This window comes from Cololabis saira, chromosome 4, assembly GCF_033807715.1.
Source record: "Cololabis saira isolate AMF1-May2022 chromosome 4, fColSai1.1, whole genome shotgun sequence".
Taxonomy (NCBI): domain Eukaryota; kingdom Metazoa; phylum Chordata; class Actinopteri; order Beloniformes; family Belonidae; genus Cololabis; species Cololabis saira.
The window spans coordinates 5,871,906-5,892,997 of NC_084590.1; the positions used below are offsets into that span (position 1 = coordinate 5,871,906).

General features: G+C 36.1%; 1 pseudogene; it reads right to left on the minus strand.

Annotated features, from left to right (window-relative positions):
- Positions 1-3,629: 3,629 nt before the first annotated feature.
- Positions 3,630-21,092, minus strand: part of LOC133441422 (immunoglobulin gamma-1 heavy chain-like) — a 38,711-nt pseudogene continuing 21,248 nt past the window's right edge.

A 21,092-nucleotide genomic window follows, 5' to 3' on the forward strand; every position in this document is an offset into this window, starting at 1 on the left:
AGAAGGAATTCAATATCCCTCTTCAATATGATATTTAACTCACACTTATTATAAAAATGTAAAGTTATTTAGTCATTTAAAAACTATTAAGGGTCAATGAGATGGTTGTTTTTAAGAGCTTCATTTTTTGAGCAACTTGTTAAAAAGTGAACAAAGGATGATTGGTTCAAAAAGAAATAAAATACTTTTAATTCTACCTCTTTCTCCATTTTCTCAAAAGAGAACACAAACGATCTTCTTACAAAAGGATTTCACTCAGTAAACAGTGTTTTTTAACCTAAATGTCACTGCAGCAGAGAAACTTGGTTCAAACACGTGCACATACATTTGTCCAGCACAATTTATCTACTTGTTTTCCTGAATCAACACATTCAATTCAGCCTATAACTTTATAAACAACCTACTTACTAATAGTAACTACAGTAGCTAATGCTTTAAAAAATCAGCAAAATGTTTTTATCTGATAAAACAATCCAGAAACTCAACCTTTGCAGATTAATTTTTTTAGATACTTATCGTATTTACTGCTGTGAGGTTTTGCTTCTTCATTAATATTGTATAATGCTGCATCAACCTGTTTATTTGCTTTAAGACAGAAAGTCACAGTCTCACCTCTGAGGACTGTTTACATGCAAATACACGCTGACAGATGTGTCCGTTGTTTCGAGGAAGTTCAGCTCTGACAGTTTCACCAGTTTCATTTGTGGTCTCATAAATACAGAAATAGATGGTAAAGACTGTCTAAAGAAGATGGCTGGAAAAAAACCTTCAAAGAAAAAACCTTGAATGGATTTAGAATCTTTAATAGACAAGAAAAGTGTATGGAAAACTTTATTATACCAATTATTTTTGAAGTAGAAGAAATATTTCACAAAATTAGCAAACAATCAACTCATAACCAGGTTAAATTTGATTCAGCATAAATTGCATCAGATTTAATTATATTTCCTGCTAGAATGGAGTTAATTCAAATCATCTTGACTAAAACTGACCAACAAAGATTAACAAAACATTTTAATAAAGGCAAGGCAAGTTTATTTGTATATCAAAATTCAACACAAGGTAATTCAAAGTGCTTTACATCAAGATTAAAAGCGGCAAGACACAATTAAACAGTAAATAAGAAAATAAAATGAAATAAAATGATAAGAAATGAGGTAGAATAAAGACAGCACAAGTTGTTAAGAAGTAAGGGCAGTAGAGTACAGCAGGTTTGATTTGATTTGATTTGATTAGGATCCCCATTAGCTGATGTAGTTTACATCAACTACTCTTCCTGGGGTCCCATCCATTAAACAATAAAATAATATGATTAAAAAATAAGAATACAGTTCAGAAATACACTAACAAACATCACAAAAAAAACTACATACACAACATACAGTCTATAAAAGTAACAACATTTAACAAATCAGCAAATTTAACGAACATCACAAAAAGATTTACATAGACAACGTACAGTCTATAAAAGTACCGGCCATTAGCAAATCAGCAAATTTAGCAATTCATTTAGCAAGCAAATAGCAGCAAAGCATAGTCTTAACATCAACATGACAACAAAAAGGAAAAATAATCACTTAATTCCAATTACAAAATCTTTCAATCCCAAGGTTTCTTTGGGATATACGCACAAACATAATCCGGGCATCTCAGGTCCATCTCATTCTTACAATGGCAAGAATTATGTTTCTATACGGTCAAAAGACCGGGTCAAATACAGGATTACAAAGGTAATCTGTAACAATTTGTACGGTGAATTAAACCAATTTGACAATTCTATGCCACAATGCCTGTTTCCAGGTCTTATTTCACACAACTGAGGAGAATTACATTTCTATACGGTCAAAACGTACAAAGACCGGGTTGGTCAGCACAAATAAAGCACAAAATATAAAAGCTACAAGCAGTGCTTTAAGTGGGAAAAAATAAGTGCCGGTACTCTCCCCCTCCAGTCATACAAATATGGGACCATGTAAATTTGTGTGTGTGTATATATATATATATATATATATATATATATATATATATATATATATATATATATATATATATATATATTAAACTCTCCCACTCTGTTAAAAACCTCCTGTGTTTACCTTCATATTTCCGTTTGGCCGTGCATTTTGTCCCTCCAAGTAATTTCCGTCGCGGCATATTTTGCACCCACTTCCTACGAGTCTGTCTTTCACTGCACCTATCAAATAAAGTTGCAAGAGCCGCATGACACCGGCCAAAGAGCCGAGTGCGGCTCACAAGCCGCAGGTTGGCCAAGCGCGCCTTTACGTCTGTACGGCAAGCTTTGAGCATCAAAACACCTTAATCAACAAATCCAACCTGTAGACTTTGGGGAGATCGGGGGGAGTTACTGACTGATGGGGAATCTGGGAAGAACAGTACCGGTACGCGCCGCACACAGTAAATAATTTCCGGTACGCTGATGGGTAAAATTTAGAAGTGCCGGTACTGCGTACCGCTCCGTACCGGCCCACTTAAAGCACTGGCTACAAGTCCAAACAACAGTATGAAAGGTTGTTTGTATCTATGTGGCCCTGCGACCTGTCCAGGGTGGACCCCTGTCCTCTCGCCCGTAATGAGCTGGGATTGACCCCCATGACCCTGCAAAGGATGAAGCAGGTATAGAAAATGGATGGATGGATATTCAAAGTAAACAGCAGACTGTTCATTTTGATTAAGAATACTTCAGGTTTAAAAAAAACAACAAAAAACTATGATTTTCACTGGTGTTTCTTGTGTATTCAGGTGTTTTTTTATTGCCTCTTCATCTGTAAAAAGGAAATGGGAAAAAATTAGGTTGTAGACGATGAGAAAAAGAGACCAAAACAAAATTCATGTTAAACTATTACATATATTGATGGAAAAAGGGCTGAAAAAAGAAAACATAACAGTGTATAATATCATGCATATGTCTCTTTAAACAAAAAGTTGAATGCTTGTTTTTTTAGTACGCCCAATAAATTAATACAATCTTCCTTGTTACATAAATGATGTTTCAATGTTCCACAAATGATGAGTTAAACCTTGTTTAAATCTAATGAGGTGGTTGTTTCCTTCTGTTGTGAATGTGTTGGTATTTTGGTTATTTACAAGCCTGCATGTTTACCTGAACCAGGCTGAATATCATGCTATAGAGGAGAGAGAAGATGAAGAGGAAGATGAAGGAGGAGGCTGTGGACCACAGGCTGCTAAACTCATCCTCGCCAGTCACTTCATCTGTGCAACTCAAAGCTAATGTCACGTTTGACCCTGAAGGAAAATCCAAGAAGAGCAAAGTAGAATCCAAGTGATTAGATGAGTTATGGGAACACTTTTATCGTTTGAATCCTCAATTTTTATGTGATAAAAAAAGAGTGAACTAGTGTTTTCATTCATGCACACGTATAGCAAAGAAGTCTCCATGCAACATTTATTTATTAACTGTCAGCACACTTATCAAGCAGTTGGACAAGGTGACAAAGACACAAACACAACATTATGACATGAAAACACACATATTTCAGTACATTCACAATGACCGATGACATCACAGAGTGTACAGCGTTTACAACATTTACACTGAAACAGAATAAGACAACAGCACATGACCACGTTTAAATCCAACTCTAAACTGTTTAACATTCACATGAGTTACCCATGACTTTTGACACTCCTTTAGGTTGCAGAGCTTTGTCACTGCCAGCAACCCAGACGTTGCAGTAGAACATGTTACTTCTGCTCCATTGCTGCTTGGTGGTGGTGTAGACGTTTGCAACGGAGTAGCCGCTGCTGGTCTTCTGGCGGGGGAACGCGATGCCGTCAGTGAAGGGTCCATTATTAGGTCCTGAATATTGGGACCAGGTGATGTAGTAATCCTGCAGCTCAGAGCTGGAGACCAGACACACCAGAGACACTTCGTCTGAGTCTCCACGTCCAACGTCCTCCTCTGGGACCATGTGGACGCTCACTTTCGGCCTTGACCCACCTGAAAAATACAAATCATTAGTATGTTGGGATTTTAGGAAATTGTTTAATTTTTTTTTTTTTTCATTTATTAACATACAGTGCAAACAGCGACAAAAGACGACATCAGTTACAATGACATGCACTAGGTGTGTGTGTGTGTGTGTGCGTGCGTGCGTGCGTGCGTGCGTGCGTGCGTGCGTGCGTGCGTGCGTGCGTGCGTGCGTGTAAATAAGATGATGAAAGTAGATACATAAATTAAGAATATTAATTTGAGAATAAATAAGTAAACAAATAAATAATTATCATATAGAGTGGTGTAGCACAATATAATATAAATATAGCGTAATAATATAGTAATATCCTAATATAACATAATCATTTTTATAATATTATAACATATAACAAAATGATATCACCATACTATAATATATAACAATATAATAATATTATAGTTTAACATCCCATGAGATTTCATAACTTAATATAATAATACACTATGAAACAATATATCATGATAATGCCAGGAAAAATGATTAGAGTTAGAATTGGTAATTTATATATTGCAGTGAGGGGTGAGGTCAGACCAATTTCAGATTATGAAATTGTTTAGGAGTTTAAAGGGTTTCCCTATAAGATTCTACACTGGTGGTGTTTTCTCTAGCTGCAGGGTCAAGTCCTGTTTTATGACTAAAAATAGTTAAAATAGTTCAGATATTTACTCTTCATTAGGTGAAGACAATGAAGAGAAACAGATGATTTAACACTGATGGGTCTCATCCGTTATCTGGGTTGACATCTTAAGTAGGAAGTAATAAACATCGACATACGTCTGAAGGTCTGATATGTTTGATGGGGTTCACGTACAAACAACACCTCCCTTTTTAGTCTAAAGACGACTGAATCCATGACCACGGTGTGCATTTTCTCTCCTACCTATGTGGTTTGAGAAAGTTGTACCTCCAGCCGGAAAACATTGTGCATGATCTAATAAAGCTTGTAATAACTTTGATTCTGTTCACTGGTTTTCTTATGGTGCACCAGACAAACGAACACGCAGGATCTTTCAAGTACAAGCAAAGGAATAAGATTTTTTTTTTTCATTGTTTGCCCGTGGATGTGTATAAGGAAGCTAACTTTTGACTTCATACTGACATGTTTTTTTTTTATACTGTATGGGGAAGTTCTGCTTTAAGTTGAACTTCTGAGCTTCAATCAACTGAGAATTTACAACAGTTTTTTAGGGTCCCTACAATTACTTAATATACAGGACTGTCTCAGAAAATTAGAATATTGTGATAAAGTTCTTTATTTTCTGTAATGCAATTAAAAAAACAAAAATGTCATACATTCTGGATTCATTATAAATCAACTGAAATATTGCAAACCTTTTATTATTTTAATATTGCTGATCATGGTTTACAGCTTAAAAAAATTTAATATCCTATCCTAAAATTAGAATATTCTGGGAATCTTAATCTTAAACTGTAAGCCATAATCAGCAATATTAAAATAATAAAAGGCTTTCAATATTTCAGTTGATTTGTAATGAATCCAGAATGTATGACATTTTAGTTTTTTTTTAATTGCATTACAGAAAATAAAGAACTTTATCACAATATTCTAATTTTCTGAGACAGTCCTGTATTAATTCAAGTTGTTGTTTTCAATCATTTCTTCTACTAATTCAAAACCTTACCTGTGTGGATGGTCAGAACTTGTGTAACTGGAGTCACATCTTTTCTACTAGCAGAGCAGCTCACTTTCTTGACCGTCTTCCAGTCGGTGAGATTACGAGTCAGAACGCTGCTTTTGATTTTTTCACTACTTTGTCCAGATGTGATGCTGTCGTCCGTCACATCCTGTCCATCAATGTTCCAGGTGATTTCAGTTTCAGACAAAATCGCGCTGTCCTCTCCACTAACGTCACACCTCAGCTCTGCTTGTTGGTTGCTGAACATTTGTTTGGGACTTGGAGGGTTCAGCGTTACTGTGACAGGAGCTACATGGGAACACATTTAGAAAAACAATGATGAGTGTCATTTTAAACACTTGAATAATGGAAAATTCACTAAAAAAAGAAGGTTCATTAATTGAAACAAACATTACCCATCGTCGCTATGCCAGCTGCAGTCATAAAAACCATACTAAGAATTGAACTGTACCTTTTGAGACCTTTTTGCTGTGTGTTACTCCTTGGTGAGTCACCTCACAAGTATAGACAGATTTCCTGTCCCAGTCTGCTTTGTTAATTTTGAGGACACTGACAGCTGAATATACAGCTCCGGTTTTTTGAGGAGGGGTCTCAGTGAATCCGGTTTCAGGCCTGTTATTTTTTTTCCAATTTACTGACAGGTTTTCAGGGAAAAACTCATCAATGCTACACAGCAAAACCTGTTTTTCTCCACTTGGCATTGATAGCAAACTTATCTTTGGAGCAGAGAAAGATGCTGAAGGAGAAAACAGACATAAACATCAGCTTCAATGTTTCATTTGTTCTGATATTATTTTTTGTTTGAAAGGAATGAGTTTAAGGAAATTACTATTGGTCATATGGGAAAAAAAGAGAAATGTTTTCAAACTAAATACCTACAATCAATTTCCACGTTTTTGTTGCCTCCAGGGTGATTGACAGAACACTTATAGTTGAGAGAGTTAGATCTCGGTACTGTGATCACACTGACTCCGGTGTATTTGTCGGAGCTGGTCACAGATGAAATAAACTGATTAGAATCCAGTTTGGTCCCACTGGCATCAGTCCACTCAAATGTGAGGCTTTTTGGAAAAAAGCCGTGTGCCAGAACTCCAAGAGTGATTTTATCTCCAGTCCCAGAGCCACATGGAACCAGAGGGAACGCCGTTGGTGCTGCTGTTGGAACTGTAAAAACAAAGAGAATGTATGTTCAAAAGCATACAAATATACTTGTGCAGGCTGAATTAAAAACACAGAGTCACAGGGATGTGAATAAGTAAGTACTTTTACATCTGTTTTATAATTGTGGATTTCTGTGAAATTATATGATTATTTCTCTTTAATTTTTTAATATCTAAAATCTAAGAATCAATTATTGACACAGAGAGAAAAAAATAATATCACCAAGGATGACTGAATACTGACATTCACCACAGTTATGTCAAATAAATATGCAGCTTTCATGCTTGTAGTTTTTACATTTTTATGACAATCATTAAAATTAAAAAAATACATTACTTTTGTAAATTGATTAGCTGATGAGAGCAATATAACACACACGGATTTCTCCGTTCCAACTAGTTTTGTTTTAACTTAAATGTTTTTATAAAATTAAGCAACATTTTAAAAGCAGGTTTTCTACTTGTGACAAATAACTTTTACAATATAATATAAGAGCTTTTATGTGAAAATTAATGACCAAAGTAGTTCCATGTTTAACCTCAAAGTTTAAAATTTGAAACATTATTTTCCAAAACAGTATTTCCTTATTTAACATCACAAATAAGAAAATAAGATTTATTAAAAGTTAGACAATAGATCAACTTCATCCATCAACTTCTAAAAGCAGACATGTTTTGGGACAAAATTACCACAATCGGGTATTTAAAAACAATAATCTGTTATTTTCTTATACATATACATATTTATTTTACCTTTGTTCAACAGTATATATTAAAGTGATATAACACACATTTTTGGTTGGTAGAATTATCATTAAATACTGTGGTGCATAAAATATCAAGCCAACACATTCATTTAACAGTTGGTTTCATTGAAAAAAATATAAACTAGAATATTTCTGCATTATTCTTGGCGTTTTAGAGAAACTGGAAAATTTTAAACTGTTTATTTGCAGGAATTTGATGCCGTTTAAAAATAACTGAAGACTTCATGTAAACACATATCATCTGTTACTCTTTTTTGTGCAGAAAACAATATTTGTAAGATGAGTTCACATAAAATGTTACTATTTAAGAATGTTTTTTCTTTCTAGTGGTTTTCATCAATGACATCATCAGGTTGGTCTTTTCAGTTCTCTCAATCTTAATTTCTACAAGTTTATCACATGAACTTCTCTATTTTCTGCAAACTGAATTCAAACCAAAATGAATTAATAAATGAAACATTCACTTTGAATAATTTTGAGTAAATTGTGACTTACCTGAAGATACGGTGACTTCAGTCCCACGACCCCAGAGGTCAAAATAAACACAGTGCTGCATCTCTAGTGACGCTCGTACAAAAACCTGCAGCAGCAGGAAAACACTCCTGCCTTCAGGAAACACGGAGAAAATGACACATCTGCATGTAACGTGACCATCTGTTTTGTGTTTGTTGTCTATGTTGTAAAGTAGATAATACTTAAACCTGTACACTGACTACAACTTTAAACTATTGATTTACTAACCTTAAGCTTAACAGACAAACTTGAAAAAGACCATTTAGTGTATAAATATTATCCTTCAAGATATTGAGTCGCATTCACACATTTTTGACACAAACTGATAAATTGATAATTACTGATTTAAATGTTTTCTGGTTGTAATTTTGGTTTTAATTTAAATCTGACATTTTCTACTGACAAAATCCCAAATGTTTTACAATCTCTATGGAAATAAAATGTATAAAAACATACTTTATTTATTCCTCTATCCATCATAAACAAGTGTATTCCGTGTCGATGTTTTCATGTATGTTTTGTAATACTTTTAGTGATAAAAGTGTCTATTTACACTGATGGATGTAAGTAGTGTAAAATGATTTTCCATTTGGATGGTTTCTACAAAGTTTGCAGGTGTGGTCCCACGTGTGCAGAGAGAGCAGAGACGTGGATCTCTGGAGACCAATGTCTTGAAAACACCAGGAAACTAAAAACCTGTTAAACTCATCTGATTCCAGTGTTTCCTGCTGAATCTGGTATAATTTTAGACGGTCTCAGATATCTGAGTATGGATTTAAATAACAGATAAAAGAAAGGCATTTCTATACTGATCCACCTTTCAATTATTCAGGGAATCATCCTTATGTTCTAAAAACACATTTGTCATAACAGTGATCATGAATTACAAACTAGCATAATGGCCAAGGATGGAAAGAGACATTAATAAAACTTCACAATAATGAGCCGAAGAAGACCCCAAAAACTGTAATAATGACTGCATTTCCCTGACTGTCTTTACTACCATGATGCAGCTTCTGTCTCAGTTCATTATGGTGGTGGAATACAGCACATCCAAATCCACTTGCATCATGATGTTCAGGTGCTCATCTTGCTATGCAGGAGTCTTTGCTGATAGGAGGAAGAGTATCATGACTATGGGAAACTTTTTTATTTATGAGGGCACCTGACCAAACTTTTTAAAGCCTGTGTAATGCTCAGATTTAGAGAATCTGTTCACACACATATGTAGAGCCAAACAACACCAGTATCCTCTGGATGTTTGGAAATTAGGCTGCACTTAATGAAGCATAAAACTCATCCAGTTTCAGGGAGTTGAACTCGTCCTTTAAAGGAGCTTGAGGCTCCTTTTAAGAAATGAGACTCTCTAGCGCCACCCTTCACCACGACGGCCGTTGGGGGTACTGCAGCCAACAGTGAAGCCGGCACGGGAGAACGGGGAGAACGTGCATGCAGCGTCATGTGACGTCACATCCGCAGCCCAGCGCGGGAAATTCGGGACCGAATTGTAGCACATTTTGCAGCACACAGCCTGTTCAAGGCAACGGAGAGATACACTAGAGGAATCATTCTTTTTGGTTTGGAACGCTTCATCTGACATTATTACTAGAAAACTTAAAATGTATACAGATTTTTTTCATAAATCTTGCCACAATCCGGCCTCAAGCTCCTTTAACACCATGTCACATTGGAGATCAATCAGTTCCAACTGCAACTCCTGTGGCACCGTTTCCGGGTCGTGTGAGAAGGGACGACACCAGCTGAAGTGCCCTGTCAATCTTTCCAAAATCACAAAACCGACGGCAGAATTCCTCATGGAGGTCATCCAGTAATTTCCCATATTATTTCACATGTCTCGGGGCCTCTTTTAACATAGCCAGTGTGGGGAAATGAGCAAATTACTTGTCTGACATTTGCTTCAAAAATAAACCCAGCTTGGTTTTGAAGGCTCTGACGTTTGTTGGCATTTCATGAAGAAACTGTTTTTCCCCTTGTAGCTTCACATTCAACTCGTTCATGTGTGTCAGGATGTTCACAGTAAAAGCTAAATCACAAAGCCAATCTGTGTCATTTAGCTCAGGAAAATTGTCTGTATTCTCAAGTAGCTCCAAAAATGAAATAATCTCATATTTGAGCTCCCACACACGTTGGCATACTTTTCCCAAACTTAACCAGCGGACATTAGAATGATAAAGTAAGTCCGTATTTGCATCGATCATTTTTAGTCAGACATTAAATCTAAGCGTCTTTGAGATCTTTTAAAAGCGTTATAAATGAAATTGATTATTATTATTATAAATTACAACTAAGGATGATTCTCCACTGGGTCAAGCAAAAAGACAATCCCAACAGCTGTCCTCACAAATCTAGTGATTTTGAGTGATTATTTTGAGTTATCAATGACTGAAGTGATTATTGGTTTTAGTAATTATTAATTTGAGCTATTAGTTTAATGATTTCTCAGAAGAAAAAGTCAAAGCAGGGTTTGTCAGTCTTGTGTTTTCTAGATGTTTGTGAGATCCTGTTTTTCTCCAACTTTACTGTCAGAAACCAGTGAACTTGTCTAAATAAACACCATACCATACTACCCATCAGATCAGATTCTTGTGATTTGATTATGTGATATTCAGTCCAGGTCTTCGGGACCACTGACCTCCATGTTTTAGAAAACAACATGGAATAGTTTTCTGTCACTGAACAAAACTGCAATAATGTACCGCTATTTTAAACTTTACAGTTTGTTTTTCCTTCAAACATTCACACACAAACATTCATACAAATATTATTTTACAGTTTATATGGGTTTCGGATACAGTATACAGTATTTAGTTATTTATTTCAATACAAATACCACTGAACACTAATTGAAGACACTGTTTGTCAGATCAACATATATTTTGATCTGCAGTGTTGTTTTCTTCTCAATTAGCTTTTTTGTTAATGTTTATTAATGGGACAAAATAATCTTTTAAAACCCATTTTAATGAAAATAGTCTCAGTTCTTTTCTGATGGTTTCTTTGATACATGTCGTCACTTTCTACTGAAAATAAACCTTCTCACACTAAACACTGAATATGATCCCAGACTACTAGTTAACTATCGTTTAAACAAGAATCTGCTTATTAAAGTCAGAAATAGACTTTCTTCATATTCTGATGTCACAATTTTATATTTTCTCTTTTTCTTCTCCTAAACATAAAGGTGGATGAATGTGTGATGGTCAGGAGGTTTTTGTATGGGTGTGTATCACTGTGCCCCCCCAGCCCATCACCATGATAAACTCCTGTACAAAAACCAAACGCACTGTTTGCTGCACTGGAGAGAAGGAGGATCTTTATCTCCATCAGGTAAGAAGAAAACAATATCTAACTTTCAATTTATTTAAGGTTTTCTGTCAATTAACATTTATAATAAGATTATTTAAATGAAGGCAACATTTATCAGAGATTGATTCACGATTATACTGTATTTTTATACATCAATTACAAGGTTTATAATTATCATATATGCTTTATTTTAAAGTTTTATGTTAAATAATGAATAAATAAATAAAAAATAAAACACATATACCCTTAAACTGGCTGGAACTGTAACTTTATGGGCAGACGAATATTAGTTTTATAAACAATTAAATAGATTAATTAACAGAAACTGGCTAACTTTTGTTCTAAGATTTAAGTTATGATTTAATTTAATTCCATTTTAAATTTTTGGAAGGTTTAAAAATAGTTGATAGTTGAAAAAAAAACCACACTGGGTTTGTATTTGTATATATATGTACAGGTATGTGTATGCGTATGCATGCGTATATATATTTGTATATATTAAAATATTAAATATAGTAAAAATGCACATATATATGCCTTATGTTTTTACCAGCATGGTATTAACCATTAATATGTGTGCAGACAAGGTAAAAAAAAAATAAAAAATAGTTGAATGTTTAATTGAAAAATGCTGATTTTGAATTGTTTAATTAATGTATAGTTTTAAATTAAATTAATATTTAAATGTATGTTCAAATTTCAAAATGATCTGTTAATTTCACACTTGTGCTAAATTATACATTTCATAAAACACAATCTTTTAATTGAGATGTTAACAAAATAAGGTTTGATTTTGATTACATGTTGAATTTGTCACATTTGTTGATCCATTATTTACTTGTTATTGTTCTTTAGTCTAATGACAACAGATGAACAACTTCAACACAAATGTGCAGAATGATGTTAAATGTAATAGAAGGTCATACAGAACATGGATGAGGCGGTTTGTCAGAGTTTTCCATCAGGAAGTGTCACAGCTGAATCGTTTTAGTTCTGCTCCAGTGTAGCTTTGGAGAACGATAATGTCTTTGAGTCTTTGCTCGTCAAGCTGATGGTGTGGAGATATTGATCCCTATCTTTGTCCCTTGAAACGGTGAGGGGATTCAGATGTGGAATAAGCTTTGGTGTTTCCACTGGGAGCAGAAGTGGGAGAACCACTCCAGTCCTTTTCCATCCAGCTGATGCCGGCAGAGCTGTCTGATATTCCTGCACATGTACAGGTCAGTTTGTTGGATTCTCCAGGATGTTTCACCTCTGGATCAAACTCAGAGTCTGAGTGCAAACATGTGAAAGAAAAGCAGTTTGATCAGTGGAGAGAAGTGTGGTGTTGAACAGAGAGAGTGGAGAGCAGAGAAATGTCACTTATTTACTTAAAATCATTGTGAAAGTTTGTTACATGTTTGGTTGGTTGTTTGGTTTGTCACTGTTTATTTACACGTGTTACAATGCTACATGTTACATGTTACTACGGAAGAATATTAAGGACAGATATGAGAAAAATAAAAATAATATTTTAGAGGAGCAAGATTTTTTTTTAATTATGCACTTTGAGAAAAAAGTCAGAATGTCGAGAAAAAAGTCGAAATGTTGAAAAAAAAGTCAAAATTTCGTGAATAAAGTTGAAATGTTGAGAAAAAAGGCAAAATTTCGACTTTATTCACAAAATTTCGGTCAAATTTCGATTTTATTCTTGAAATTGTATTTCAACATTAATCATTTCATTTCAACTTTTTTCTTGACATGCACAATAAAAAAATCTTATATAAATAAAATAATAATAAAATAAAGATAAAAGAAAAAAGAAAGAAAAAAAGATAATGGTAAGAAGGTATCATTTTTAGCGTCACTCTGTTTGCAAAATTACTTTCTGTGTCCTAATGCAATAATTTAAATTTAAGTTTATGACTTTATTGAATAATATTTAGAAGTTTAAAATAAACACAAACACATACAGTAAGTAAGTGAAAACCCAGATGTCACTGAGATCACATTAATGTTTATGTGGAGGTTTTTGTTCAGCTGCTCCACTTCCTTCAGTCACTGTGTCTCTCGTGCACAGAAGTAAACAGCAGTGTCTTCTGCAGTCAGACTCCTGATCTCCAGGAACTGAGTGCTTCTTGGTACATCTTCAGTCATGGAGAAACGGCTTTGAAAAGAACTGGCATAGGTAGCAGAGTTTGACCCTGTATTCATTCTTCCAATCCACTCCAGACCTTTTCCTGGTCTCTGTCGGATCCAGTGGATATAGAAGCTGGCCATGTTAAAACCAGATGTAACACATGACATCTTCACCGTCTCTCCAGGTCTCTTCACCTCAGATGAAGACTGGTCCAGTTTCTGACTCCAAACTCCTGTAAGAAAAGTGAACATCATTGTAAACCAAAGACATGAGGAACAGAAAAAAGGAAAGTAAAATGGAATCAAAAATAATAAACTAATACCATGAATAGTGACTACAAATAATAAACTGCAGATGAGTATTTTTTCCATCCTGGGATGAAGTTCTGGAGATCAGCGTTCTCAGTCTGGTGTCTTAAAACTGTAGAAAACTGTCTCAGTGTTCTGCCACAAACTGCATGAAAGCTACTGCGTCTGTGTTTATAAGTGAGGAAGAGTTTGCATAGACGTCCCTCTACAGGATTAAGAGGAGAAGACACTCACACCACATTAGAGAATGGAGAATGGAAAAATAACCCTAACCCCCTTAGAATGAAATTTAAACTGCTTAATATGAATTAAAGTTCATTTAACCATAAGTTTGTTATCCTTTCCACAATTTATGTATGTGTTTTGTTGGTTTTGGCCATTATTCATAAACATATTGGTTTTTAAAGCCTGACATGCTTCAGTTCCTCTCACACAGACAACAGACTTGTTCAGTTTTGAACAATGTTGATGGATCTTGTCTGAATTCAGCTCGTTGGTACAAAATTAAACAGCAGAGTTCTCTTGATGGAGACTTTTTACCATCAAATATACAATATTATGTAAAGAATCAATGTGTCTGATCTGTTCTGGTCCTTTCACTGGTTTTTGTGATGTCAAATTTTGTATATATGTATAAATGTATATATATATATATACATATATATATATATATATATATATATATATATATATATATATATATATATATATATATATATATATATATATATAATATATCCACACACTGTATATATACACACACACACACACACACACACACACACACACACACACACACACACAGACACACAGAACTATTTTCAGTGCACGTTTCGCTTGTGTTTCATTTTTATTTTCCTACCTTCTTCACCTTTTTGCTGATGCTGTAAAGGATGTGGATATACGGACAAGTCTATTTGTTTCGGCTTTGCAGCAGGGTGGGCAAGTCCTGGTCCTCGGGGGCCGTGTCCTGCACATTTTAAATGTGTCCCTGCATAAACACAACCCTGGTAGTGTGAGGTTAATCAACCTTTTTGGATTAAGTTTTGTTCTTATGAAAAACAGAATCGGGTCAGCTTGAAGAGCTGACTGTGTTTTAGACAATTGCTTATCACCTGTTACCAGTTACAACAGCCACTCCCTAAACTAATCAGGGGTTTGGGCTGGTCCACAACTGTCTCATTTCAGTTGGATATTCTGTTGGAACACCCTCAACAGAAAGGATGTCTGTTTGTTCTGCAGAACATAGATTAGTTGTTGTTCAACTGAAATGTCCTGTTTACCTGTTTGTTGCCTCCCATTGTCCATCCACTGTCTACCATTGGTTGTCTTAACATAGCCAACGCCTGTCAGTTTTTCAATAAATACTTCTTGCAAAGAAGGAGCCAGCAAGCATTTCGTCGAGAGCCAGAGAGCCATGTTGCTCCGCAAGCTCAGACTGTGCTTCCCTTCTGCAGAAGGCCTTGAAAATCATTTTTAACAGTCTCTGTGTCTTTCCTAAGTTATTAATTTATGTATGTTGATTTACGAACCTAACAGTAGACACGGCTGTGTTATTACCAGACTTGCGTAGTCCTTTATGATGTATTGATAACAATCCTTAATTGGAATCAGGTCTGTTGCAGTAGGGAAACATCTAAAACGTGCAGGACACGGCCCTCAGAGACCAGGACTTGCCCACTCCTCTTTTGAAGGACCTACAAGTAAGATGAATTGCTAACAAATCTGACAGTTGCAACCCAGTCCAGTCCTTTTCCCAGAGTCTTCATGAGCGGGTCGTCCCATAGCAGCTATTGAAGAGCTGCTTAATGTGAATCCAGAGGCTGTCCAGGTATATGTCAATGGGTCTAACGGTAAGCCATGTTTCTCAATTCCAGTCCTCAGCCCTGTCCTGCATGTTTTAGATGCTACACAGCTTCCACACACAATGATAAAATGGCTACGTCATCAACAGAGTTCTTCAGACCTTGTTGATAAGCTGGTGATGACTGTTAATTTGAAACAGGTGTGTTGATGCAAGGAGACACCAAAAAACGCAGGACAGTGTGTTTCCCAACCCTGGGTCACGAGGAAGTCCTGCATGTTGCAGCATCTACCACAGGGGTGGGGAACTCTGGTCCTCGAGGGCTACAGTCCTGCATGAAAAGGTTGTTAATGTTAAACATAAGAGTATAACAGAACAGCAGTTCAGTCTTTTTTGACTCTGACTTAGATCTACCACTTATTCCAAGTAAACGTTTTTATGAATATGTTGTCAAGGTCTGCAAAACTCTGTTGATGGCACAGCTGTGTCAATCAGGGTTGTGTTGAAGCAGGGAAACATCTAAAACATGCAGCTCTTGGGGACCAGGGTTGAAGAACTAGCTGCATACCGGAGGGCACCTTAGGGTGCTGCACAATACCATGGGAGACATTTTAGTTCAGGGTGTCTTACTCTAAAAAGATTTCCGACCAGTAAAACAGCCAGAGACCATAATACTTCCTCCTCCATGGTTGACAGTTGATGTCACACACTGGTGTATAACCCTCATCATTTCTTTGTTTTGGGTAAGCTTCATGTTTGATTTTTAACTTCCTGCAGTTCAGCGCTTAACTTTGTACAGTCTGAAACTATTCACTGGACTTCAAAAGCTTTAGTTTTAATTTAATCAAAACTGAAAAATCAGGGTGGTCTGAAACTTTTGACCAGTTGTATCAATGCAAAGGAACACAGCAAAAAGGATGTAAAATGATTGAATTCACCAACCATTGAAAAAACAAGTACACAATCAATAAATCGCATTGTGTATCTAAAAACAATCAGTGTTTTTACATGGGAAGTTTAATTCCTCTTTAATTTAGAATTAAAATTAAATCCGATTTAAAATGAGTAAAAATTACCATGTAAACACCTAATTCCAAATGAAAATGTCCATTCCGAATTAAACTTAATTCCAAAGTAAGTGGGTGGCTTATTCCGATTTTAATTCCGAATAGAATAATTCCGCGATCATGTAAACACTCATTCCTCTTTTTATTCATTCCGGTCTTTCTTTCTGCTCGTTCCCTCGCCCGTCTGTCTCCATGACGCTTATATTCCGCGCTGGGCTTGTTTTCCAAACAAAGTTTCAAGATGCAGCAGCAGTAAACGCTGGTCAAGAGCAGAGACCATTTATTTAATAAATAGCTTGGAGGACCTGGAAATAATTAAAAGAGCAGATGGCAGGAAACATACAAATTGTGAGCTTTTCAAAGTTGTAGCGGCTAAGTTAGTTTTTCTTCCGGTAGTTTAACTTCAGGTCCGCCCCCCTATCCAATCAGAACCTTCCCAACCCCCAGACCTTAACAGGAATTGGATAAAGCCGATCAAACGTGTTTTCCATGTAAACCTCAATTCAGAATTACTATTTCCATGTAAACTCGAAGGAAAATAGTTTAATTCAGAATTATTTAATTCAGAATAATTAATTCCGAATTAAAAAACATCATGTAACTGTGGCCAATATGATGTAACTGAACAATAAACCGTTGCAGTGCTCTAATCCTGAAACTGTAAATAATATTATTGGACTCAACAAGTCTAACAATTTAAGATAAGCAACTCTGGATAAAAGGTGCAAAATTATATTAAATTGGATAGTAAATAATGTCCAACTTGTTGACTGAAGTGGTTTATCACCATTTTCTGTCTAGAAGTCTCAGTGACAGCTGCAGGGTTTTATGTACAGCGCTCTGGTTTCCTGTCTCAGTGTGGCTCTCGAGCACAATAATAAACAGCAGAGTCGTCGGTTGTCAAGCTGCTCATGTGCAGATACACTTGATCCTTATTATTGTCTCTGGAAATGGAGAAGCGATTTTGGACAGATGTGGAATAAGCTTTAGTGCTGCCACTGGGAGCAGAAATGTAGGCGACCCACTCCAGTCCTTTTCCTTCAGCTTGTCTGATCCAGCTGATGTAGGCAGAGCTGTCAGATATTCCTGCATATGTACAGGTGAGTTTATGGGATTCCCCTGGATGTTTCACCTCTGGACCAGACTCAGTCAGAGTCTGACTGCAAACACCTGAGAGAAAAGCAGTTTGATCAGTGCAGTTAAACATGAAACTAGGACACAGGAGACAGCAGAAGTGTGGTGTTTACCAGAAATAATGGTGAGCAGGAGAAATGTCACACTTAAAGTCATCGTGGTAGTTTCTTGCATCTGTCGTCGGTGGTTGTGGTAGTGAAATAAATAAAGAAAGGTGGGTCTCCTATTTCCATTGACTCCGCCTCACACTGTTTGAAAAGATGATAATATTAAAATACAAGAAAATAGATTTTTTTATGAACAGAAAGGATTTTAATGTTGAATGAATGAATGAATGAATGAATGAATGAATGAATGAATGAATGCATGAATTTATTTCGAACATGTATATAAAAAATAAAAATAAACAGTAACATCTTTATATGTTCATAGGAAAAAAGGAGTAGGAAGAAGTTTACACTTTTTCCTAGTTCCTACCCCTTTATAACTCTATGAATTTACATTATTGTTATTATTATATGTACACAATATCCATATAAATATAGTCTATAGAAATAAATATATAAATAAACATGCCTATTACTACATAATTATCCATATAAGTATATAGAAAATAGAAATATTACTTAAATATTATATCGATATATAGACAATACAAATATCTATATAAATATACACTATATAAACTACATAAATATCCCTATAAATATATATGCTACATACATACAAAGTATATAAAATACATTACATAATTATAACTATCCCTCTCAACATATAATGTATACTACATAAATATCCACATAAATATCTAAACAAATGTTTTATCCATTGTCATGACAGTTTTCTTATTTGTATCCCTAGCAATTCTTCATTGGTGGAAAGTGGACTTTTGCTAAAAAAAAAATACGCTACTGCCGATTGTTCCCTCTTGGTGCTTGTGTTCAGGGTGGTACTGGATGTGTTCAGGATGGTACTGGATGTGTTCAGGATGGTACTGGATGTGTTCAGGATGGTACTGGATGTGTTCATGGTGGTACTGGATGTGTTCAGGATGGTACTGGATGTGTTCAGAGTGGTACTGGATGTGTTCAGAGTGGTACTGGATGTGTTCAGGATGGTACTGGATGTGTTCAGGATGGTACTGGATGTGTTCAGGATGGTACTGGATGTGTTCAGGATGGTACTGGATGTGTTCAGGGTGGTACTGGATGTGTTCAGGATGGTACTGGATGTGTTCAGGGTGGTACTGGATGTGTTCAGGGTGGTACTGGATGTGTTCAGGTTAATGGTTTATTCAGGTTAATGGTGGTCAAAGAACCAAGTTTCTACATTTCAAAAGACCTTGATGAAATGTTGGTGATGACCACTAATAAAAAACATGAACGCTTCTGCATGAATGTTATTGCAACTTTATGAGCAACAGTGTATATTGAACTTAGCATTTCTGCTAACATCACTAACAGTAAACATCCCTAAATGAGTTTCCATAACAGCTTTATTAAGGAGATATAGCAGCAGAAGAAAATACTTCCCCTGACCAAGTTCTCTTCTGCACATGTGCAGGTAGATTTTATGAATAATTGTTGTATCGACTGCTCGCCTCTTGACAGCTGCAACAGGCTGCAGTCGACCCCTGTGACGGTGAACAGGATGAAGTTTGTTAAGAAAATGAATGGATTGATCCTGTTTAGTGAAACATTTTTCACACTCGGTTATTGTTACCTCTCCAGGTCGTTGTCTGCTGTTTAGAAACACGTTTTCTTTTTGATCATTTACTTCACTGTATGTTTTGCTGCCCGACTCCCTGTAAAGTATCATTTCTATCTTCACTCTGTTTGCAAAATTACTTTCTGTGTCCTAATGCAATAATTTTAATTTAAGTTTATGACTTTATTGAAAAATATGTAGAAGTTTAAAATAAATACAAACACATAAGGAAGTGAAAACCCAGATGTCACTGAGATCACACTAATGTTTATGTGGAGGTTTTTGTTCAGCTGCTCCACTTCCTTCAGTCACTGTGTCGTGCACAGAAGTAAACAGCAGTGTCTTCTGTCCTCTAACGCTGGTGCCATAAGTGTTGCTACTGGCAGTAGAATAACCTTGCCCGATCCATTCCAGTGGTTTTCCAGCAGGTTGTCTGATCCAATGCATAACACAGCAGGTGAATGTGAAGCCAGATCCCCTGCAGGAGAGACTGAGAGTCTCCCCAGGCTTTTTCACTACTGAACTGGAAGGAATGGACTCCATACTCTGACCTGAACAACCTAACAATCATACAAAAGAAGGTAAGAAGTTGTCAGGCGTCACTGACCAAACATCTAATAATCTGAGGCAGAAAAACTCACAGGACAGAAAGACAGCAACCAGCAGGAGAGAGAGTATGTTCATCATCCTGAAGATGAAGACGTGTCATCTGATGCTCCACGTGAAGCACAAGAGCCGTCATCAGGACAGAAGTACACTCACAACCCTGGAGATTTGCATCAGAGCATTTTGGGGAGGGACTTTAGTACTGGACTGGTAAACTCACGTCATGGAATCTAAATGTACCTTTAATTTGCATTAACTTCATCTATTTACTGTGTAATTTTGTACTGTGTAATAATGTGCCACGCTTTTTGGCGTCTATCCTCGCCACGGTAGGGCTTTTGAAAGAGGAAAGTAATGCGCATTGTCGCAGGATCGAGACGCATATTTTGATGTATAACACACCTGGGTGCACGTTACGGTTCGGGCCGAATTAACGGCCGAAGGAATGGCATAAATTGCGCCAAAACTACACGATTAATTGAAAATGGCCGACTTCCTGTTCGGTTTTGGCCATGACGTCAAGAGACTTTTCTTTAAGTTGTGACATGATACAGGTGTGTAGCGATTTTTGTGCATGTACGTCAAACCGTATTGTGGGGCACAAAGTTTTCCAGGCGGCGCTGTTGAGCCATTAAGCCACGCCCATTAATGCAAACCATTAAATATCACATTTTTCGCCAGGCCTGGCTTGGGTGCAAAATTTGGTGACTTTTGTGGCACGTTTAGGGGGGAAAAAAGGCCCTCATTTTGTCGGAAGAAAAACGACTAAAAAAAAAAAGAAAAGATTCCTACAGATATAATAGGGCCTTCGCACTGTAAGTGCTTGGGCCCTAATAATCATCATCATAATAATCACACTACTACTACTACTTTGATTAAGATAGTAACGTTGTGTGGGAAACAAATCTT